This window comes from Aedes aegypti, chromosome 1 (genome assembly GCF_002204515.2).
Source record: "Aedes aegypti strain LVP_AGWG chromosome 1, AaegL5.0 Primary Assembly, whole genome shotgun sequence".
In the NCBI taxonomy this organism is placed as follows: Eukaryota; Metazoa; Arthropoda; class Insecta; order Diptera; family Culicidae; genus Aedes; species Aedes aegypti.
Genome location: NC_035107.1, coordinates 23,654,036 through 23,675,465, shown reverse-complemented (window position 1 = coordinate 23,675,465; position 21,430 = coordinate 23,654,036). Strand labels below are relative to the sequence as shown.

The window sequence follows — 21,430 nt, the reverse complement described above, 5'->3', positions numbered from 1 at the left end:
GTATTAAAAATTCGAATCATTGCTTATTTATTAACATTTAGAAACTTGGAGAATCGACGGTGGAATATTAAACGTAAAGTTACATAGTTGTAGCCAAATTTAGTTAGTTCAGCCAAGACAAGCTGTAAATATAAGTTGAAAGAACAGCTTATTTTTAAAAGAAGGGTGAATCATTTATGAAATGCAAATAAATGAAGATGGTGCATATTGACATGATCAAGTATGAAGATATCTTAGACTCCTCTCTGGTGCTTATGTGTTTTGAAATAAGAACCTTATCGTTGGTAGTAATTTTCAATATTTTGAAGTTAACATACTGACCTGAATGACCGAGAAACGGTTACAAAGACGGTAATGAAACAAGTCGAGAAATGGAGATATAATTTTCCGGTTAATAGTCCTTCCGGGTAATGGTATTCCGGTAAATGGTTCATTCCGGTAAATGGTTTTCCGGGTAATGGTCTTCCGGTAAATTGCATTCCGGGTAATGTCGGAGAACCAGTAAAAATAGTATATTTTCAGGTAAGCAGATCTTTTTTAAAGACTTGGATACTATTTCAATGCATATCTCTAAAAAGTATTTATTTTTAGTTAAGGTCTCTATAGACATTATAATCAATATGGTATCTAAAGTCGCTTTTTTGCCATAACCCACTCTTTCCCATGGTAGCTCAAGAGCTCAATTATTTTTGACGAACTTGAGGCAAACCGAACCAGAGGAATACTATGCATTAGTTTCTACAGTCAACTCTCCGTAACTCGATATTGAAGGTGCCATCGAGTAAGGGAGGTATCGAATTATGGAACACAAAACCAGTGCAAATGCGATCCGAGGGACCATCGCAGTAGCCATGGAAACCAACTTTTACTGTGGTTCTCTAACTCGATATCGAGATACGAAATATCGAGTAAGGGAGAGTTAACAGTGGATTATGATTCTATACTTATCAGATCCAAAATTCAACCTACTTTTTGAATAGTAAACTATTGGTGAGCGATTCACTATTGTAAAACAACCAATAAATTTTAAACTGATTTTGAAAAAAATAGACCCTTTGAAATATTGTTTTTTGAATTACTTTTTACAAAAACGCTTTTTCATAAAGAAACTGTTGATTAAAGTCGTCGGACATAGATGGTCAAACTGCTTGCAATGAATTCAGGTGCAACATTCTAGAGGCTCCAGAGAAACCTTCAGAGACTATTACGTACGTACGTAAAAATGAAAATCTGTGTGAAAACTAACTTGCAGATCTGCCATTAGGAAAATGAAATATGATAAAAAAACGTTTCAGAACAACAACAAAGACCTTTTTCAAACATACATATCGATATGTGATAGGTCGCTTTGATTTGAATTTGTATTAACAATAAGTTATGTGAAGCATTACCTAAAATACAATTGTATTTGTAGAAAAGTTGCATCAAATCATTTTAATGGCTTTCCAATTACTGTCAAGACTTATGATATGCTAGAATTCCCTCGTGTGCAATACAAATGAAGTTTCTAATCAAATTGGTTAAATACTCATAATTCAATCAATGATAATTAATTTTTCTAAGAGTACAGTACCTGTTTCTAATGATTGTCATACTTTTACTGCAGGAAATTATTAAATGATCATAATAACACGATATAGCTCAAGTTTTCAATAGTGTACCTCAGGTAGCACTGTGTGTTGCATGTTACCCCACATCAGGGGTAGCATGAAAAATGTATATTTTTCGTCTCTCCTGTTCACAGAAAACTAAATACTGATAAAATTAATACCGCGTGGTATTCTTCACGTGGCGATTAGGATACTAGATGGTTTTTGTCTCATCTGAATCCTCAAATTTTTCATCCATATAGCTTTGAAGTCAAAAATTGTTGCAAGTTACCCCGTTTGACGGTAACTATTTATCCAGAGATTCCTTCTGGAATACTTTCAAGAACTCCACCAGGAATGCCACCAGCAATTTTTTCAGAGGAATTTCTTCTCAATTTTATACTAAAAATTTTAGACCACTCCTACGCAATTTTCACAGAGATTACTCTGAAGAAAAAATCTCAGTATTTCTTCCAGATCACTGATTCTTTCACAGATTTCTTCAACTTCAACTTCTAGGATTCTTCCCGCATGCCCTACAGAAGTTATTCCCTAAAGGTTTATTATAGAGTTTTCGAAAAAAAATCGACATTTTTACAAGAAACCCTACAATAATTGCTAAGCATTTTTCATTTAACCCAGGCATTTTTGTAAGGATTCTCTCAAAAATTCATCAATAATTACTCTCCGGAATTTCTCAAAACTTACTTAAGCTATTATTGTATAAAATCTTTTCCAAGAATTGCTCGATGATTTGCATCTGGGTTTCTTCATTAGATTCCTCTAGAAATTTCTCCAGCATTTCTTCAAAATATTATTACTGTGGCTCAAACACTTCACTGATATTTTTTCAAATACAGTTTCCAGACCTGCATAGATTCTTTAAAATTTCATTCAAGGTTCCACACTAGTTAATACTACAGCAATTATTACAGTCATTGCTCCGACCATTGATGGATTAATATGCTTTTATTATCATAGCAATTTATCATGAAATATATTCATCAAGAATTCGAGAGATCTTTCAGTTATCCTTGTAGGTATTCATCATTATAACTCACACAAGTTTCATCAGAAATTACACTAGGATTTTTTTTCCTCGTGATTTTTTCAAAAATTTTCACAAAAAAAATATGAAATTTTTTTTAAGTTTGAGTTTTTTTCGTTCGTGGTTTTTCTTAAAAAAAAACAGATTGAACAGATTTATAAATATAAATGATAATTCATAAATAAGTTAAAGTCCTCCTAAACTTGTATGTGAAAAAAACTTAAACATCAAGTCCAAAGATCATTTTGCCATCAATTTGTTAATATTTTGGGTAACCGGGAAAAATCCGGAAATTGGAAAATTGGTTTTGAATGGACACCTTGAATTGGGTATTTAGGAATACCTGACAAGGTTCTTGATGAGATGAATGATAGATTTTTATTGAGATTCATGGCATATTCTTGATGAGATCTCGCAGGAATCTTATCGGGAATCAAGGCGATAATTGTCCAGGTACTAGACTAGGTAGTTAGTTCTTCAGGAAAGTCACTGAAAAGGTAATGGGTAGATTGCTAATAATATTTTGATTGGGTTCTATCAAAGATACTTTGCTGATTTTTCTCAAGATTCTTTGTAATTCCTAGCGGTTGGTAAAACGTTAAGCTTAAATTGTTTTGTGAAATTTTGTGGGATTCCTGGGTACACTGATACTAATTCTTGAAGAAACCTTTTTTGGATTACTACCCGAGCAAAGTTAAACAGCAAAATGATAACAAATCTTGTTACCTGGTTATCAGCATTTGATAACTGATTTTGTTATCACTTTGCCTGAATTAACAGTCAACATAACACAAATGAGAACTTAAATTTGTTTGTCGAATAACAAAGTAATAGTAAATTATGTTATCACTGAGATCAAGTTGATAACTACAATTGCATCATCATACTTTTTTTAAATTTTATGGTCATAAATCATGGAAAAATTTTCAGAGGTAAGTGTTTTGGATTAAACTAACGCTTCAATTCATTTCACCCTTATTTTGTGACGAAAAGTCAACTTTGTTGACTAATACACGCTTTGTAAAAATGTTATGGGAAAGCGGTGTGATAACATATTTTGTTATCAACCTGTTATCAAAAATGTCTGCCAGGGATACAATGATAACAAATTTTGTTATCATTCGGTTATCATTGATAACAGGATATCATAATGATAACAGCGATAATAAAAGTTGTTATCGTTTTGATATCATCCAGTTATTCGCCTTTGCTCGGGTAACTTGACCAGTCCGTGATGTATGGTGAAGTCTTTGTGAGATTTATGACCAGATTTTGTATACATTACTGCAAAATTAGAGTGGATTGTTCAAGCAATTCACCGCGACTTTCTTGTGAGACCCTTAATTTTTGTTTAGTTTGTACTACATTCGTGGAAAAATCTTTGAAGGATCCCTAGGAGATGCTTGTTATTTTTTATTCCATTTTGTTTGAGCAAGGAACAAATCACGTGTTTTTGGCAATATACTGTCATAAAGATCTCTCCTTGGGTCCAATGATATTAAGTTTATTTTCCAGAAACCAGCCATGGGCCACATCGAATGCAGAAATCTGAAGGCGCTTTTAAGAAGCGAATGGATTGACAATTTTTATTATAAATTGCCGTTTTTAAAAACCATTGTTTCAATTTAAATACACAGAATTTTTTTTATATAATTCCAAAATCTCTCAAAATTTCATAAAAATGAAATAGTGTTCTGATGTTATTAAACTGCATTAAGTTTTTCTAATGGTGAGAAAAAATCTTATGTATTTGATGATACCGATACTGCTCTTAAACTCAGTGGCGTAGTTAGGGTTTTTGGGTCCCGGTGCGGAGTTCGATTAAGATGCCCTCAAAATGAAGGTGAACGTCGTCTAAATGTAAGATGCTAATGTTGAAATAAACATTGAACAAATAGCTTATGTAGAATTATGGCTAAAGAGATGGAACTTATGTCGATATGTTTTGTAGTAGTTTAATGGAAAAAATGTCAATTAATGAGTCTACAGTTCTTCTTTGCTTAATTCTTGTTCAGAAACACATTAGTTAACTGATAATTATCGAGAGGAGTTGCAGTGAATTGACATGGAAGTGGAAATATTAACTGGCGAAGTAGCGCTAGAAAGCAATGATTCAATATAGCAATTAGGTATTCAAAGAAAAGTTTGGACATTTCCTCAATTTTGTGTTTTTGAGTCGGGATTATTTTGAAGTTCTTGATTAAAGAAATGCCTTTAAGGTCGATAAATTTGCCCAAGGTTTGCTTAAAATAAATTACCAAATGAGCTCCAATGGTTTCTTCAGGAGTTGGTTTTGTGATTTTCACGAACTTCCTAAAGATTTCGTTTTAGATTTTCAAAAATTCAACGTATAATTTTTCTGAGGGCAACCATAGAAGTGATCTCAGAAATTCCATAATTAATTTCTTCAAAGATTCTTTCAGAAAATTTTCAAGTAAATCATAAGTGCGCAAGGATTTTACCTTTTTTTTTGAAAACTTCCATCTATATTCTCGTTTACAACATCTTTGAGATTTCAACTATTATTTTCTCCAAAGATTATCTAGATTTTCCATCAAAACTATCGTTCAGATTTCAGCCAGAGAATTCCTTCAGGAATTACTTCAAAGAATTTCTCCAGTCATTTTCTCAGAAATATCTCCAGAAAGAGATCAAGGATTTTTTTTTCAGAAATTGTTGGTAAACATTTTCAAAAATCCGAGAGATATTTTAGAAGGAAATCTGAAAGTGACATCTGATGAAACTCGATTTTGTTTGAAAATAACCATAGATGAACTCCCACAAAGTTCTCTGAAAAAAAACTCTTGGGCTTTTGAGGAAGTCTCGAAAGATTTCGTAAGTGAATTGCTGATTGATGATGATTGGAATTACTAGAATATTTACTGTAGTATTTTAGCTGTAGTGTGGAACCTTAGATGAACTTCTGAAGAAGTCATGAAGATTTTACTTGAAAAAAGTACATGAGAAATTGTTTGAAAGCTCTGCAGGAGTAATTTCTCATGAAATGTTGAAGAAATCTTTGAAGAAATTTCAGAAGGAGCTTCATGAGGAATCTCGGTCCAAATTTGCAGTGGAATTTCTGGAGGTGTTTTAATCATAAACCCTCGGATAATCTCAGGAGGAAGTTTAGGAGCAACTCCAAAGGAAAATGTGGATGAATGCTTGAAGGAACTTCTATAATTCCAGCAAAGATAATTGGAGGAACTGGCATACGAATTCCCGTAGATCTTCCTGGAAAAATCCCCAAATGAATTTATTTTTTTATAAGAATTACTGTAGGAAACTTTGGAAGATCTTCTATTGTTACAACTGGGGAAATCAAAATAGTCAAGAAAAGTGTTGTAGTGTTCATGGATTTCCAGGAGCAAATTACGAAAAATACCCTCTAACCATCCCTTGAAACAACACTGGAAGGTTTTTTGGGAGGTGGTGGAATCAATGGAGAAATTTCTGAAGGAGATTCCAGAAGTATACTTGAAGACAACTTTGAATAAATCCTTAGAAAAATACCTTAAATTTTTCCTCGAGGAATCTGAAAAGAAATTCCTGAAGAACCTGTGAAAAAATCGCTTAATAGTCTTTGAAGGTATCTCTGAAACCTCTTGAAGCAAGATTCACTGCATGCAGAATAAATAAAAAGGTGAGCTTAAAGACAATTTTGCCTAAAATATAGGCTAGACTACTGAAATGAAATCTACTACTAGTCTTGAATATGTACAAAACATGGTCCCAAAGATGGTAACTGATTTATTTGTTCAACTATGATTGAAATGAAAATCGGCTATTTAAGAAAGAACATACCTCCAAATCAGTTCTAGATACAATTATGGGCCCCGCACATTTAGGTAGCTCCGTCTGAATTACAAAGTTAAACTTAGTTATCGAGAATGAATTTTGAATAGGTATTTAGGCTACTCGAATCACTAATAACATTGATCATGGGGCCCCTGATAATTAGCCGATCAAGGTCACCTTCAAACTGAATTTTTATCTGATTTTCTACGTGTTAGTTTTCTATAAATTAATATCATAATATTAAATGATTTTTTTACTACAATTTGGGGGTCTATATGAATTCGGTGCCCAGTGCGGACCGCACCCACCACACACCTTTAGCTACGCTACTGCTTAAACCCATAGTTTAAAAACGAATATTTTTAAAGTCAAATCAAATATCAAAAACGTCTGGAAACTATGGAGTCGTAGAACTATGTTGCCGTCCAATTTTAAATTTTTACGCACCCGGGAAAAATCCGAGAATTGAAAAACTGATTTTGAATGGACACCCTGAGTGCCAGTAACCTTTCAATGTCCTAATATCGACTCGGACAGCTTCTCCCAGACGAATCTCACCTGTAGATAAAGGCGATTCTCGTCTGGAGTTTCTGACTATTCTCTTCTTGGAATTCTAGAAATCCTCTCAAAATATTCTAGTGAATATTGCTAGAATTTCTGTTGAATCTCGTCTAGAGATTCAGACAAAAGCCCTCTAGCCTTTACGACGAATCTTGTCTTGGGATTCAGGTGAACTTTAGAGATTGAGATGAATCTCGTTTCGAGAATTTTGTGGAGCATTTCGAAAGACTCACGTGAATACAGAAATTATATATTTTCTGAATTTTATCTAGAGATTCCATTAAATGTCGTCTATATATTCCGACAAATCTAGTCTAGAGCTTCTGACGGATATCGTCTAGTGATTCCGTAGAATCTCCTCTTGCGATTCCGACGAATCTCTCGAGGAGATTCAGACGAATCTCCCGAAAAAAATCAATAAAATCTCAAAAAGATTTATATAAATCTCTTCCAGACAAAAAGACAAATCTGTTCCAAAGATACAGACGAATCTTTTAAAGAGATTTAGACATAATCTCTCGAAGATATTTAGACAAATCTCTCGAAAGAAATTCAGATGAATCTTTCGACTCACACGACTCTCAAAAAATTCGCACGAATCTTGCGAAGAGATTGCTTCTTATGTTCCTCATAGCTTGGTCTCGAGACGGTTGCGAGATTCAGGAAATCTCTCGAAAAGATTCAGAAACATCTCTGGAAGAGATTCAGACCAATTTCTCGTAGAGATTTAGACGAACTCTAATAGATTCAGATAAAACTTTCGCAGATTTTCAGACGAATCTCTTCAGGAATTCAGTGATTCAGTGAAAAGAAATGAGCTATGGCATGTATCGTCTGAACATGGTTTTCCGGCGAAACTAATTAGTCTGATACGTGCTACGCTGGATAGTTCGAAATCAAGTGTTCGGGTTGCAACTCGTTAAAAATTTAACTGAATCTACCAAAAGAAAATTAAAATTCTATCTCTAACAATTAAATTCTATGTAATAATAGCTTTTTTATCTGATTGGATGAAAAAAAAAAATTAATCTGGACAAATTTCACAAGAACTTCAACTTTCAAATGGAATTTGTCCATATTTGTCGATTGGATCTATATTTCTTAATGTGATGATATCGGGTATCGAAGAAAGCTAGTAGACTAACTTTTTCATTCCATTCTGGAAGCATCTGAGATTTTGTCCGACTTTTCAACGTAAGTCCGCCACTGTGCGTCGTCTACGATCGGGATCGCGATAATCAGCTGGTGCTTCGCCACACGTTTCTCTCGCCGCGCCGTCGTCAGTCAGTCTTGAATCGATCGCGTACGGTTGCGGGTCGTGTCGTGTCGTGGCGGCCTTCGTAGCAATATACAAGTATCCAATCCCAACGTGCGCACCCTCTCCGCAACTATTGCCGTTTCGGAACGAGTTCGTTTCCAGTAGTCCAGTTTGGAGCCTACGAAAAAAAAACGTGCGCGAAAAAAATCCAACAAAGCGAATCTCACAGACGGAGGTCGCCTTGTCCGGTACAAGGTTAGGCCCAGACTTCTCGTGTGTGCGTGGACAGCCGAGTGTCCGAACTGTTCGGAAGCTGCTGACTTCTGGAGCTGCGGTGATCTGGAAAAGTACCCGGCAAAATCTACAACACACCCACCCACCCTTGTAGAGTTTAGTGACGCGTCGCGTAGTCAAGTGCACACAACACCACAGATAGAGTGAAAGAGAGGTTGGAGGGTTGGATTTGGAGGTTGGCGCCGGTTGATCTGATCTGACCGTGACTGCGTTCACCGGTCTCTCTGCTAGATATCACCCAGTGAACAATGGTCCGAATCGACAAATTATCAAGAAGAAAACTATTTTCGCTTTTCAAGTGGATTTCAAAAGTATGATGAAAAATCGTTCGTAATTGTGTTTTGCATCTACTTAGAAAAAAGTTGGACCATAATTTTTGTTTGAGGAAATCTGTGGTTTCGTCCTTCAGCAAACTTCATGTTCTAGATTTAACTTTTTTGTGTTCAGTTCTAGGGGATGTGGTCTTCCAAAACATTGTAGAAGATGTAATGATAGACACTTAGCTGTAAATTGGACCTACTTAATTGAGAAACACAACTGTTTGAAGAAATGTGAAGCAAAAAATGTAGAAATGATACGATTTTTTTTTAAATAACCTAAAAACGAAAAACTCGTCTGAAATCGGCGTGTTATTCTCGGAATAGTTATCAAATCAACTTCTTCAAACACATTATTTTGGAGAAATGTGAAACAAAAATAGAGAAATGATAATACGATTCAGCTGTAGGTCACCATGTACAGTAATACCTCTATACAAACGTAACCTCAATATAACGTAGCTTTGTTTCAACCCCCATTTCTTACAGATCGAATTGTAACGATTATGAACTAACAAACATTTTCAAAGTTTCTTCCATCTATCTATTGGCGTTCGATCGCGAATTACATCAAAGAATTTCTCCAATTTCTCTTATGATACCTTCATCATTTTCCGGGATTCCTGCGGGAATCTGTCTAGTGATCTTTGTATGAATCGTCCCATGAATTTTTCCAGTGGCCCCTTTTTAAAAGAAATCCTGTGAGTCAGGCTGTGACTATTCCTAAAATGCCTCAAAAAATCTCAGTAAACCCTCCATGAGTCGATGTTCCATGACTCGATATCAACTCATGGAACCATACCAAAAACAAACTTTCACGGTTGCTATGATGGTCCCTTTAAAGAGATTTTCAAAGCATATCTACTCCACCCAAGTAACCACTAACCCGCTAATTCGCCTTTACCGGCTTACAGGACATGTCAGATCTATAAAAGCTCTATATTAGCACGGAGGACGAATTGAAGTGCTATTTAGTTACTTGGGCATTACTCGGAGTCGATAGTCCCCTCAGATATCGACTCATGGAGGTTCGAAATCATGCATAAATTTATCAAAAACCCTGAAAAGAAAACCACTCCACAAACTACTTGAAAAGGATTTTTATGTGGAAAGAAATCCTAGAATTATACTGCTAAATATTTCTCCAGGACGTTCTCAATGGTGCTTCCAATGATTTCACCAATAAATTAATTAAGTATTCAATCAGGAATTTATCCTAGAATTCCCCTAGTTATATTCCTTCAAACTCCTTGGATTGTTTTGGAGATTCTTCTGGAATTTCTTTAAGCATTCTTCCAAAGATTAATCCAGAAGATCCTATGTCTAGAGGAGTCTTATGGGAATTTTTCATATATTCCATATTTTCGTCTCGAATCTGAGACAGATTGATTCGTATCGAATCTGAAACAGATTGATTCGTCTCGAATCTGAGACAGATTCGTCTCGAATCTGAGAAAAAATCGTCTCGAATCTGAGACGGATTCGTCTCGAATCTGAGACAGATTCGTCTCGAATCTGAAACGGATTCGTCCCGAATCTGAAACGGATTCGTCTGGAATCTGAAACGGATTCGTCTCGATTCTGACCTAGATTCGTCTCGATTCTGACCCAGATTCGTCTCGAATCTGAGACAGATTCGTCTCGAATCTGAGACAGATTCGTCTCGAATCTGAGACAGATTCGTCTCGAATCTGGGACACATTCGTCTCGAATCTGAGACAGATTCGTCTCGAATGAGACAGATTCGTCTCGAATCTGAGACAGATTCGTCTCGAATCTGAGACAGATTCGTCTCGAATCTGAGACAGATTCGTCTCGAATCTGAGACAGATTCGTCTCGAATCTGAGACAGATTCGTCTCGAATCTGAGACAGATTCGTCTCGAATCTGAGACATATTCGAATCTTGAAACAGATTCGAATCATGAAACAGATTCGTCTCGAATCTGAGACAGATTCGTCTCGAATCTGAGACAGATTCGTCTCGAATCTGAGACAGATTCGTCTCGAATCTGGGACACATTTGTCTCGAATCTGAGACAGATTCGTCTCGAATGAGACAGATTCGTCTCGAATCTGAGACAGATTCGTCTCGAATCTGAGACAGATTCGTCTCGAATTTGACACAGATTCATCTCGAGTCTGAGACACATTCGTCTCCAATCTGAGACATATTCGAATCTTGAAACAGATTCGAATCATGAAACAGATTCGTCTCGAATCTGAGACAGATTCGTCTCGAATCTGAGACAGATTCGTCTCGAATCTGAGACATATTAGTCTCGAATCTGAGACAGATTGATTCGTATCGAATCTGAAACAGATTGATTCGTCTCGAATCTGAGACAGATTCGTCTCGAATCTGAGACAGATTCGTCTCGAATCTGAGAAAAAATCGTCGCGAATCTGAGACGGATTCGTCTCGAATCTGAGACGGATTCGTCTCGAATCTGAAACGGATTCGTCTCGAATCTGAAACGGATTCGTCCCGAATCTGAAACGGATTCGTCTGGAATCTGAAACGGATTCGTCTCGATTCTGACCTAGATTCGTCTCGATTCTGACCCAGATTCGTCTCGAATCTGAGACAGATTCGTCTCGAATCTGGGACACATTCGTTTCGAATCTGAGACAGATTCGTCTCGAATCTGAGACAGATTCGTCTCGAATCTGGGACACATTCGTCTCGAATCTGAGACAGATTCGTCTCGAATCTGAGACAGATTCGTCTCGAATCTGAGACAGATTCGTCTCGAATCTGAGACAGATTCGTCTCGAATCTGAGACAGATTCGTCTCGAATCTGAGACAGATTCGTCTCGAATCTGGGACACATTCGTCTCGAATCTAAGAAAGAATTGTCTCGAATCTGAGACGGATTCGTCTCGAATCTGAGACGGATTCGTCTCGAATCTGAGACGGATTCGTCTCAAATCTGAGACAAATTCGTCTCGAATCTGAGACAGATTCGTCTCGAATCTGAGACAGATTCGTCTCGAATCTGAGACAGATTCGTCTCGAATCTGAGACAGATTCGTCTCGAATCTGAGACAGATTCGTCTCGAATCTGAGACAGATTCATCTCGAATCTGAGACAGATTCGTCTCGAATCTGAGACCGATTCGTCTCGAATCTGAGACCGATTCGTCTCGAATCTGAGACCGATTCGTCTCGAATCTGAGACCGATTCGTCTCGAATCTGAGACAGATTCGTCTCGAATTTGAGACAGATTCGTTTTGAACCTGAGACAGATTCGTTTTGAATCTGAGACAGATTCGTCTCGAATCTGAGACAGATTCGTCTCGAATCTGAGACAGATTCGTCTCGAATCTGAGACAGTTTCGTCTCGAATCTGAGACAGATTCGTCTCGAATCTGAGACAGATTTGTCTCAAATCTGAGACAGATTCGTCTCGAATCTGAGACAGATTCGTCTCGAATCTGAGACAGATTCGTCTCGAATCTGAGACAGTTTCGTCTCGAATCTGAGACAGATTCGTCTCGAATCTGAGACAGATTCGTCTCGAATCTGAGACAGTTTCGTCTCGAATCTGAGACAGATTCGTCTCGAATCTGAGACAGATTCGTCTCGAATCTGAGACAGATTCGTCTCGAATCTGAGACAGATTCGTCTCGAATCTGAGACAGATTCGTCTCGAATCTGAGACAGATTCGTCTCGAATCTGAGACAGATTCGTCTCGAATCTGAGACAGATTCGTCTCGAATCTGAGACAGATTCGTCTCGAATCTGAGACAGATTCGTCTCGAATTTGAGACAGATTCGCTTCGAATCTGAGACAGATTCACTTCGAATCTGAGACAGATTCGTCTCGAATCCGAGACAGATTCGTCTCGAATCTAAGACAGATTCGTCTCGAATCTGAGACAGATTCGCTTCGAATCTGAGACAGATTCGCTTCGAATCTGAGACAGATTCGCTTCGAATCTGAGACAGATTCGCTTTGAATCTGAGACAGATTCGTCTCGAATCTGAGACAGATTCGTCTCGAATCTGAGACAGATTCGTCTCGAATCTGAGACAGATTCGTCTCGAATCTGAGACAGATTCGTCTCGAATCTGAGACAGATTCGTCTCGAATCCGAGACAGATTCGTCTCGAATCTGAGACAGATTCGTCTCGAATTTATACAGATTCGTCTCGAATCTGAGACAGATTCGTCTCGAAACTGAGACAGATTCGTCTCGAATCTGAGACAGATTCGTCTCGATGCTGAGACAGATTTGTCTCGAATCTGAGAATTCGTCTCGAATCTGAGACAGATTCGTTTCGAATCTGAGACAGATTCGCTTCGAATCTGAGACAGATTCGCTTCGAATCTGAGACAGATTCGCTTCGAATCTGAGACAGATTCGTCTCGAATCTGAGACAGATTCGTCTCGAATCTGAGACAGATTCGTCTCGAATCTGAGACAGATTCGTCTCGAATCTAAGACAGATTCGTCTCGAATCTGAGACAGATTCGTCTCGAATCTGAGACAGATTCGTCTCGAATCTGAGACAGATTCGTCTCGAATCTGAGACAGATTCGTCTCGAATCTGAGACAGATTCGTCTCGAATCTGAGACAGATTCGTCTCGAATCTGAGACAGATTCGTCTCGAATCTGAGACAGATTCGTCTCGAATCTGAGACAGATTCGTCTCGAATCTGAGACAGATTCGTCTCGAATCTGAGACAGATTCGTCTCGAATCTGAGACAGATTCGTCTCGAATCTGAGACAGATTCGTCTCGAATCTGAGACAGATTCGTCTCGAATCTGAGACAGATTCGCTTCGAATCTGAGACAGATTCGCTTCGAATCTGAGACAGATTCGTCTCGAATCTGAGACAGATTCGTCTCGAATCTAAGACAGATTCGTCTCGAATCTGAGACAGATTCGTCTCGAATCTGAGACAGATTCGTCTCGAATCTGAGACAGATTCGTCTCGAATCTGAGACAGATTCGTCTCGAATCTGAGACAGATTCGTCTCGAATCTGAGACAGATTCGTCTCGAATCTGAGACAGATTCGTCTCGAATCTGAGACAGATTCGTCTCGAATCTGAGACAGATTCGTCTCGAATCTGAGACAGATTCGTCTCGAATCTGAGACAGATTCGTCTCGAATCTGAGACAGATTCGTCTCGAATCTGAGACAGATTCGTCTCGAATCTGAGACAGATTCGTCTCGAATCTAAGACAGATTCGTCTCGAATCTGAGACAGATTCGTCTCGAATCTGAGACAGATTCGTCTCGAATCTGAGACAGATTCGTCTCGAATCTGAGACAGATTCGTCTCGAATCTGAGACAGATTCGTCTCGAATCTGAGACAGATTCGTCTCGAATCTGAGACAGATTCGTCTCGAATCTGAGACAGATTCGTCTCGAATCTGAGACAGATTCGTCTCGAATCTGAGACAGATTCGTCTCGAATCTGACACAGATTCGTCTCGAATCTGACACAGATTCGTATTGAATCTGAGACAGATTTGTCTCGAATCTGAGACAGATTTGTTTCGAATCTGACACAGATTCGTATTGAATCTGAGACAGATTTGTCTCGAATCTGAGACAGTTTAATCCCGAATCTAAGACAGATTCGTCTCGAATCTAAGACAGATTCGTCTCGAATCTGAGAAAGAATCGTCTCGAATCTGAGACGGATTCGTCTCGAATCTGAGACGAATTTGTCTCGAATCTGAAACGGATTCGTCTCGAATCTGAAACGGATTCGTCTCGAATCTGAGACTGATTCGTCTCGAATCTGAGACAGATTCGTCTCGAATCTGAGACAGATTCGTCTCGAGTCTGAGACAGATTCTTCAGGAATCTGAGACAGATTCGTCTCGAATCTGAAACAGATTCTTCTCGTATCGAAACAAATTCGTATGGAATCTGAAACACATTTCCGAGATTTCTTAATATTTTTCGGATGCTCTCCAAGTTTGACCATTCATAATTTATTTACTAAGCTCAAATGAACAGTTGAATCTAAAGTGTCATGAACATAGATGTACATAACAACATTTCAAAATTCTGATACAAAATTTACTATCAAATAAGGACTACCTTATCCATTTTTTTCTAAGAAGGTACCAAAACTCATTCACAAACAACTTCTTTGACGAAATCGAACGTCTACATTCAACTTTTTTTTCTGTTAAATTTTCCGATTCGGACCATTGTGCGAGTGCCGCGATCTATTGAACTTTAGCAAAACTGGAAACTGGTTTTGTGGCTGCGGTGATTTTACGACTCGTCGTCGAAACGAGCTCGCCACCGCAGAATAGCGGGTCGGTTGTAAATTTTCCGCGCGCGAAACATGCAAATTTGCAACTGTGTAGAAAACATAAAAACGTATGGATTGAGTATAGGGTATCAGCACAGACAAACAGACGTAACATCATGTTACTAACATGTAGAACAAATTCCTTAAAAATCTATCGACCGGTTCTCACACGATCATCATCTGGTGATCATGTCGCAGGAAATCCTGTTTTTTTTTTAACAAGGAGATGGCGCTAGTGTAAAACGTCAAAGACGAAGAAAAACCCTAGCGAATTTCAAGTGATCGTCAAATGAGTAGTCAATGAAAACTTCATCAGTATTACGTCTCTTTGTCTGTGGCATCGATGTCCAGCCGGCCGACAGCCGAAAGTGAAACTGATTGTGCAATCAACCGCGTCGCGAAAGTTTTGTATTGGGGGTACTGGAAAAGCATGAATATCTACATGCATGCGCAAACTTCCCTACCCCAGTAGGCGAATCGGAGACCGAAGAAGACCGAAACGGAAAGAATAATGTTGAGTTGAGTCGAGTCAGCCAGTGCCTGCTTCGCCATAGTGGAAGAAAAGTCGAGAAAACGGCCTACTTGACCGGCCAAATGAATAATGATAAATAATGGCCACTGAAGATTTCTCGCATTGCGTTGGCCTCACGAAAAGGCACAAACTGCTGTGTCGTTGTGACCCATTTATGTCCCCCACCCTGCCGTTGGCCCTGGAAACTACTGGTGGTCGTTTTTGTTATATTAGTTCAATTGTACCGAGTTGACGCGAAAATTTGAACCTTGCTCAACTGCTGTGCAATTCAGCTGTTGTTGTTACGTAGACAAAGGCGACCGACGACGACGACGCTTTTGAGCTGACTCAGAAAATACCGAAAGCGGGCAAAGGTTCCTTCAAAGTGAGACGTAGAACGCGACGAAATGTTCGGGGAAGTGCATGGTTTGGGAAAACACATTATTTTTACGCGAACAAGAGTGACGGCTAGCACCGACTATGTGACGGGCTTACTGAATCTGGTGAAGTGGTTTTCAAGTGGAGGAAATGAGCAAGTTTTGTAGAGGAATATGTGAGACGACACCTACAAAAAACTGATAACAGATTTCTTTTCAAAGTCATGGTTACGATTTTCGTGCAAGTCTCTGAAGTTGCTTATTAAAATAAAATGGTATTTTTAATAACCACTTGATTAAAGACTCATTGAATCTCGGACAGAGATTCATCGAATTGTTTTTGTTCCGGTTCAGCAGATATGTTCTCCACTTTTCATTACCTTATTTTGAGCATACATTCTTAAAATCTCGACCAGAGATTCGATGAATCTCAAGCAGAGATTTATCGATTCGTCGAATCTCGAGCAGAGATTCAGCGAATCTCGAGCAGAGATTTATCGAATCTCGGGCAGAGTTTCGTCGAATCTCGAGCAGAGATTCGTCGAATCTCGAGCAGAGATTCATCGAATCTCGAGCAGACATTCATCGAATCTCGAGCAGAGATTCATCGAATCTCGAGCAGAGATTCGTCGAATCTCAAGCAGAGATTCGTCGAATCTCGAGCAGAGATTCATGGAATCTCGAGCAGAGATTCATCGAATCTCGAGCAGAGATCCATCGAATCTCGAGCAGAGATTCATCGAATCTCGAGCAGAGATTCATCAAATATGGAACATTTATCTAATCTAGAGCAAATTTTCATCGAATGTTGATCACCGACTCATCGAATATCGCTTAGACATCCATCGACTTTCAATTAAAGATTCATCGAAACTCGATTAGAGATTCCTTCAATCTCGATTAGATCGAGATAAGATTCAACGATCTGGACGATATCATACGTGTGGTGACGAGTGTCTATCCGCTCATGAACATACACTGAGCCACCTAGTAGAGTGTATCCCTATCATGCATGTACCCTGTATGGTGACGCGACAGCCAGCAGACGCTCTGCTGGGCAGCAGGTAATACTTAGTCTGACGTGCACATTGAAGCACACCACACGCGGCTACCACAAGTGGCGACGAGGATAAAAAAGAAAAGTTATCGAATTTGTGATTTGAAAGTTTTAATTCAACAATTAGCTAATGTTTGTGTTTCTGGAGAATTTAACGTTATTTAATACAAGTGAGTGAGTGGATAACAGAAGAAAATTGGGAGCAGAACGTGAAAGAAATTGATTTCGAATCAGAAAATGAAGAAGAGAAAATGAAACAGAGAAGAATGTTCTTCTAGTTTGCTGATGCTGTACCGAAGCAGTGCACACGGTGACCTTGACTTTTTCCCCCGCGTGGTAGAACAAGGGAAAAAGCACAATTATGCATGAATTAAATTATGTGATTCAATTCACTAGAAATACAGAAAACGCAGTGATTAAATTCACTTTTGATATCCAGCGGTGACTACATGCTCTCTATTGGTTGAAATGGTTGCAAGTAGCATAAAAGGTGATTTTTTCTTGTAAAACCCTTACGAAATAATTTAGTGTCCAATTTAGTTTGGATAAAACTAAGACCGGTCGCATCGTGTACTGCGCATACGCATAATAAAAAATTGCTTGTTATACATAGTACGAGCGCGGTGCTGCTAAAAGTACTGTCAAGTCTTTTGAGTTAAATTAACAAGTTGAAAGAGTTCTTTATTTTATTGAATTTACAAACAAAATTGTTTTAATTTGATGGATTGCATTGTACAATTGAAAAAAAAATATAATAATAATAAATAAGCGATCGATCAAAGCTCAGCTTGAGCAAATTGTGCTATTTTATTGTATAACTTAAAGTTAAGTTAAGTTATAAAGTTTAACATTATTTTTTTTTTTGTTCTTTGTTGGTTGCAGTGGTCATTTGAATTTCATATATTATTATGAATTAAGGTGTACGTCGGGAATGAATACAACGAAAAAAAGACAACGTAAATGTAGAGCAATTCAAAATGTTGTCGAAAGAACTGTGATTGAATTCACTTGTGCAAAAGCCAAACCTTTGATGAACTCGATTATTGAGCACTTGTAACGATGGATATGAGTGTGTGGTGAATAGTCAACGCACTGTTCTGACGAAAAGAACGAAAGGGACCAAGCAAAACAAAATCGTGGAAAAGAAACGGGCTGAGGATCGGGAGAGCCAGTTTTGTGACTACTTTTGAAATGAACGGATTGTTATCGCGTCAGTGCAACCACTTGTTAGTCCGACTCTAGTTTGGCCGATCGTTAGTGTTTCGGCTAGAGCGTTCGGGCTAGAATACGAGACTCTGCAGAAATGTTTTCCAGCAATCTTACGATATAGCATTCCCCTCATATTAAACCTGCCTTAGACACCTTTTTACTCCCTGTACTTTCTGACGTATCGTCCCATCTGATCAACACTGTTCGGTCGAGCGATGCTGTCGTACGACAAATTGTAGTTGATAAATATGACGTGTTATTAAACTTCAGGCATATGTTTGTCTCTTTGTCGTACGCTATAGATCCGTTTTATTGTTAGTGGTATATAATAATGTACATCTAAGTGTGGTAATACACACTCAAGATACATAACACTGGATTTGTTTGAGCTGCGATTTAATTCATTAAAGGCATATATAAACAATAGCCTTAAGCAAGGATGAAAAAACATATTTTTCTCTAGCGACAAACAACATAGTATTTTTATGGTCTGAGAGGGCCATCGCGCTTGCAGTAACATGATCTCAACACATTACAAGTTGTGATGAAAGTGAGTCATAATGCGATCACGACATCAATTTTCGCCAAAACCATGCTCGATTGAGTTTCGGATCAACAAGATCAGATGGAAAATCACGGAGGGAAAACGAAAACCCCCTTCAAAACTCACGACTTGGTTTGTGAACAATTAATTTTAATACACTGACCCAACGATTTATTTTTAACCGGGCGTCGATTGTTGTGAGGACCTATCAACTAATGGTTCATTATTGTTTCTATGCTAAAGAGCTACCTCGATGTATCAAGCAATTTATTCATGATCACTAGAGTTCCAACCTTAGTCGTAAGCTCATCTTCTGTCTTCTATATAAAAAAAGGAGATGTTTTTGTATGTCACGAAATAGCTTGAGAACGGGATCTACGATTTGAAAAATTCTCTCACGACTGTTGTCCTTACGGGGTCTGACGTTATTGTGCAAAGTGGATTGCATAGAGAAAGTTGAAAAACGAGGTATGCAAATTTTGCATTATGCAAATGTCGGTCTACTGGGCAATTCAACGTTTTCCGGGAGAAGTTGTTGAGAATAAAAAAAAAAGGAAATTGGAAATGAAAGGCAAGCTGAAATGATGATATTGAAACCTGAAAGAGGAATAATAAAAATAAAATTGTATTAACTGAGAGAGTAGACGATATGTTAAATCGAATTGGAAAGCACAAGAAGTGTGATGGTTAAATTCATGGACAGAGCAATGAATTAATGGTAATAAACCCGATGAAAGTGCAAGAGAGAACTGTGATTGAATTCACTGAGATTGCGTTTAAAGGACAAGAAGAGTTGTGATTAAATTCACTGACATCGCATTGGAATTAATGGCGATGAGAGTTGAAAGTAGAATCTGATTAAATTCATTGAGGTTGCGTATGAAGAACAAAAGGAGTCGTAATTGAATTCACTGACAGAAAAAAAGGGAAAACACCAACTGAACATGGATAGTGACTGAATTGTATGCTTGCTCATAAAAAAGTATCGTGATTCAATTCACTTGGAAGGCAAAAAAAAAGAGCTGTGATTAAATTCACTGATAGCGTAACGGAAAACAAATTTTGAAACGCACTATATGGAAAGAACAACACATAATACAGAATAAATAAATTTCATCGAGCGAGAAATGTATCTTGAATCAGTAGTCAAAATGAAATAGAATGAACTAGTTTTAAATCATCGTTTGCTCCAAGTTTTCTGAAAATCCAGCCTTCTTATTAGATTGATGCATTTGATTTTGTAAGTGGTTTCGCTTAACTAAATTTGTCTGATCTAAAGAAAACCTTTATTCTAAAGCCATAGTGATTTAATTCATAGGAAAGTAGTACGACCAAGTTTTTCAGCTTTATTTAATTCTGGTTAATGTTTGTACAATGATTGGGTATAAAATTATTTAATTTTATTGAAAATTGAAAAGCATTTAGTGCGTTGAATGTTAATTGCATGCAGAATACGATTAGTTGTGATTCAATTCACTGGAAAGAATAATAAAATAACAGGTCAAAACGGACTGAATTGAATGGTAAGAACACGTTAAAGTTGAATGCACTTAGAATGAAAATGAATAACTAGTTCATTCCAGATCAAATAATATAAAAAAATAAATAAATAATGGTTTATATTCCATAAAAAAAAAGCAAAAAAATATACTTAAAAAAATTATGTTTCTGCGGACACTCAACAATGTTTACAATTAGTATGGTTCTCAGAATTTGAGGTAAATTCATGTAGAACTTATATGATGAAATCATATGCTCAGGATGATACTTAAAAAGGTATATTGTTTATTACAATCAAGTGTATGGGATTCCTTCGAGAAGGTGTGGCAGTGAAACTCAGAACATCCCCGAGATAGTCACTGACAAAAAAGTTGTAGTGGCGACTTCCTTCGGAAGGGAAGTAAAGCCGTTGGTCCCGAGATGAACTAGCCCAGGGCTAAAAATCTCGTTAAAGAAAAAAAAAAGATGAAACTCAGAAAAAAAACAATATGTATTTCAGAAAACATGTAGAATCAGGGTGTGTTTTTTTAATAAATGGGTTATATGTCCATATCTATTCTGAAAAGTTTTTCAGAAAAAAAAGAACCGTGTAGGTCGAGCGTATGCGAGTGTACGTGCATTCAAATGTCACTAAGCTCTATATCTACGAAAGGCTTTGACGTATAATGATGCATTATTACACATGCAAATGTTTCCATCTAAAACTGTTTTTATTCTTGAATACAGGATTATGCACAGCATGTTCCACCTGCTACTTTTAAGATTATCTTAGCAATAATTTGCATAGCATAAGCATATATCACTATCAAAAATGCATTTAAACATTTTGCTGAAACATTGGCTTGTATAGTAACAAAACTAAATGGAATAAGTAAAAAAAAATACGAAAAACTGTGAACATGAAAATATAACGAAGAAAATTTGATTTTTTGTGTTATATCTCAGAATGCTTTGAATGTAGCGCCAGAAGCCATTTTTCTTCAGTTTCAATTTTTCTGTGAATATTTTCAGGTAATTCTTAATAAGAAAAATACCTGACAGTGTACTACGTTAGAATTGTTTTTTTTAGTATTTTCAG

The 21,430-nt window shown here is 37.5% G+C and overlaps 1 protein-coding gene across 5 annotated transcripts in view; it reads left to right on the top strand.

The window, feature by feature from the left end:
* Positions 1-21,430, top strand: part of LOC5578387 (mannosyl-oligosaccharide alpha-1,2-mannosidase IA) — a 217,026-nt gene that overhangs the window by 146,024 nt on the left and 49,572 nt on the right. The window contains exon 1 of one of the 5 annotated variants that reach the window (XM_021839164.1): positions 8,281-8,506. The exons of 3 other annotated variants lie outside the window; for them this stretch is intronic. The gene's annotated coding sequence lies outside the window, so the exon portion shown is untranslated. Of the gene's footprint in view, positions 1-8,280; positions 8,599-21,430 lie in introns of those variants that run through there. One more of the 5 variants, XM_021839162.1, reaches the window with a different exon arrangement.